This window comes from Schistocerca cancellata, chromosome 7 (genome assembly GCF_023864275.1).
Source record: "Schistocerca cancellata isolate TAMUIC-IGC-003103 chromosome 7, iqSchCanc2.1, whole genome shotgun sequence".
Lineage (NCBI taxonomy): Eukaryota > Metazoa > Arthropoda > Insecta > Orthoptera > Acrididae > Schistocerca > Schistocerca cancellata.
Genome location: NC_064632.1, coordinates 554,842,434 through 554,846,375, shown reverse-complemented (window position 1 = coordinate 554,846,375; position 3,942 = coordinate 554,842,434).

Sequence of the window (3,942 nt, the reverse complement as noted above, 5' to 3'; positions counted from 1 at the left end):
TTTATTTGAGCAGCGCACAGGCGGGAAGAAAACATAACTTTTGCGAAGCCGCGTTAGGTAAATTTCGAGAAAGTGTATTTGAAGAAACAAATGCCATATTCAGAAAAGGAAAATCATGATTGCCAATAGAAAGTTATTTAACGATATTTACACCAACATATGTTACTATATTATCGTGAAATAGTGGAGGCAGTGTCACAGATCACCATTCGTCGCTTTTATACCTTGCAAAGCAAATCAGTAAAACACTGCTCATCATGCCTCTCATATCCTTTATCTCCGCCCATACGTGGAAAGGACGACTGCAGCTAAACACTTACACGTTACTCCAATTTCTCAGATTTTCTCGACAGTGGGTTATTAACAACAGCGTAATGGTAAATTAATAGATGTCTTCGACTGTGCACCTGCAGTAAAATCGAACATTCGAATATTACAGGATTGTTTTTCGCGCTCATCTCCATTAACTAATATTTTCTTACATTTAGAGCAAGCCGCCATTAATCACATCAAACAGAAATTCATCCTAACTTGTCCTGCATCATCCCACAGTCACTCATCGATGAAACTTTACCATATACTACAGTGCACATCAGCGAACAGTTGCAGATGGCCACACGCGCTACCCTTAGATCATTTACGTATACAAGCAACGAGAGGGGTGCCGTCATACTTTTCTGTAGCACTCCTGATGATACCACGTGTTTGATGAGTTCTCACCATCGAGGATAGCATACAGGGTCTGTTACTTAAAAAGTCATCTAGCTTCTTATATTGTCTTCGAAATTACAACTCAATACACGATAAATGAGGACAGCTATCAACTCGTATACTGCCTCTCTATACTACGTACATAACGGATTTGATATTCCACTTAATAATAAACAATTACAATATGTTTATTATCTTTGACATTTCGCAATCTTAAATTTCATGGAGCTCTTTCTTCCGCACCGCCCGGTCCATGGAACTCCTATCTGCACTACAGCAGGTAGCGTCGTCTGACTGCTACTCACTTCCCTACAGTCACTGGGTCGTTAGCTCCGGTATCAGCACCCACGATTTAAAACACCTCCCAACAGTCGGGTGTTCACCACTTATCGGCTACTCTGTCATGAACATCTTTTCTCTGACGTATGTATTTAAGCACGTGGTACCTCTCATTCAACGAATGGGATGTCTCACTACACGGTTCATCCCCTTACTCACAAAACCAATCCTCGACGAGGTCAGCAGCGTAAACAGCGATCCTGTCGTCTTGGAACGCAGCTTTGCCATTGTGGAACAAACATTGCACAATAGCTCCATACTTAGCAATCATATACAACCGCTCACTCACTGATAGATCTGTACCTACAGATTGGAAAATTGCGCAGGTCGCACCAGTGTTTAAGAAGGGTAGTAGGAGTAATCCATCGAACTACAGACCTATATTATTGATGTCGGTTTGCAGTAGGGTTTTGGAGCATATACGAGGTGCATTCAAGTTCTAAGGCCTCCGATTTTTTTTCTCCGGACTGGAAAGAGATAGAAACATGCGCATTGTTTTAAAATGAGGCCGCGTTCATTGTCAATACGTCCCAGAGATGGCAGCACCGTACGGCAGATGGAATTTTACCGCCAGCGGCGAGAATGAGAACTGTTTTAAATACTTAAAATGGCGATGTTTTCCTTACTTGAACAGCATGCAATCATTCATGTTCTGAATTTGCGTGGTGTGAAACCAATTGAAATTCATCGACAGTTGAAGGAGACATGCGGTGATGGAGTTATGGATGTGTCGAAAGTGTGTTCGTGGGTGCGACAGTTTAATGAAGGCAGAACATCGTGTGACAACAAACTGAAACAACCTTGGGCTCGCACAAGTCGGTCTGACGACATGATCGAGAAAGTGGAGAGAATTGTTTTGGGGGATCGCCGAATGACTGTTGAACAGATCGCCTCCAGAGTTGGCATTTCTGTGGGTTCTGTGCACACAATCCTGCATGACGACCTGAAAACGCGAAAAGTGTCATCCAGGTGGGTGCCACGAATGCTGAAGAACGACCACATGGCTGCCCGTGTGACATGTTGCCGAGCAATGTTGATGCGCAACGACAGCATGAATGGGACATTCTTTTCGTCGGTTGTGACAATGGATGAGACGTGGATGCCATTTTTCAATCCAGAAACAAAGCGCCAGTCAGCTCAATGGAAGCACACAGACTCACCGCCACCAAAAAAATTTCGGGTAACCGCCAGTGCTGAAAAATTGATGGTGTCCATGTTCTGGGACAGAACAAAGGGCACTATGGTAACAGGTGCATCCTACGAAAATGTTTTGAAGAACAAATTCCTTCCTGCACTGCAACAAAAACGTCCGGGAAGGGCTGCGCGTGTGCTGTTTCACCAAGACAACGCACCCGCACATCGAGCTAACGGTATGCAACAGTTTCTTCGTGATAACAACTTTGAAGTGATTCCTCACGCTCCCTACTCACCTGACCTGGCTCCTAGTTACTTTTGGCTTTTTCCAACAATGAAAGACACTCTCCGTGGCCGGACATTCACCAGCCGTGCTGCTATTGCCTCAGCGATTTTCAAGTGGTCAAAACAGACTCCTAAAGAAGCCTTCGCCGCTGCCATGGAATCATGGCGTCAGCGTTGTGAAAAATGTGTACGTCTGCAGGGTGATTACGTCGAGAAGTAACGCCAGTTTCATCGATTTCGGGTGAGTAGTTAATTAGAAAAAAAATCGGAGGCCTTAGAACTTGACTGTACCTCGTACTGTATTCAAATATTATGAATCACCTCGAAGGGAACGATCTATTGATACGTAATCAGCATGGTTTCAGAAAACATCGTTCTTGTGCAACGCAGCTAGCTATTCGCACGAAGTAATGGCCGCTATCGACAGGGGATCTCAGGTTGATTCCGTATTTCTGGATTTCCGGAAAGCTTTTGACACCGTTCCTCACAAGCGACTTCTAATCAAGCTGCGGGCCTATGGGGTATCGTCTCAGTTGTGCGACTGGATTCGTGATTTCCTGTCAGGAAGGTCGCAGTTCGTAGTAATAGACGACAAATCATAGAGTAAAACTGAAGTGATATCAGGTGTTCCCCAGGGAAGCGTCCTGGGACCTCTGCTGTTCCTGATCTATATAAATGACCTGGGTGACAATCTGAGCAGTTCTCTTAGGTTGTTCGCAGATGATGCTGTAATTTACCGTCTAGTAAAGTCATCCGAAGACCAGTATCAGTTGCAAAGCGATTTAGAAAAAATTTCTATATGGTGTGGCAGGTGGCAGTTGACGCTAAATAACGAAAAGTGTGAGGTGATCCACATGAGTTCCAAAAGAAATCCGTTGGAATTCGATTACTCGATAAATAGTACAATTCTCAAGGCTGTCAATTCAACTAAGTACCTGGGTGTTAAAATCACGAACAACTTCAGTTGGAAAGACCACATAGATAATATTGTGGGGAAGGCGAGCCAAAGGTTGCGTTTCATTGGCAGGACACTTAGAAGATGCAACAAGTCCACTAAAGAGACAGCTTGCACTACACTCGTTCGTCCTCTGTTAGAATATTGCTGGGTGGTGTGGGATCCTTACCAGGTGGGATTGACGGAGGACATCGAAAGGGTGCAAAAAAGGGCAGCTCGTTTTGTATTATCGCGTAATAGGGGAGAGAGTGTGGCAGATATGATACGCGAGTTGGGATGGAAGTCATTAAAGCAAAGACCTTTTTCGTCGCGGCGAGATCTATTTACGAAATTTGAGTCACCATCTTTCTCTTGCGAATGCGAAAATATTTTGTTGAGACCAACCTACATATGTAGGAATGATCATAAAAACAAAATAAGAGAAATCAGAGCTCGAACAGAAAGGTTTAGGTGTTCGTTTTTCCCGCGCGCTGTTCGGGAGTGGAATGGTAGAGAGATAGTATGATTGTGGTTCGATG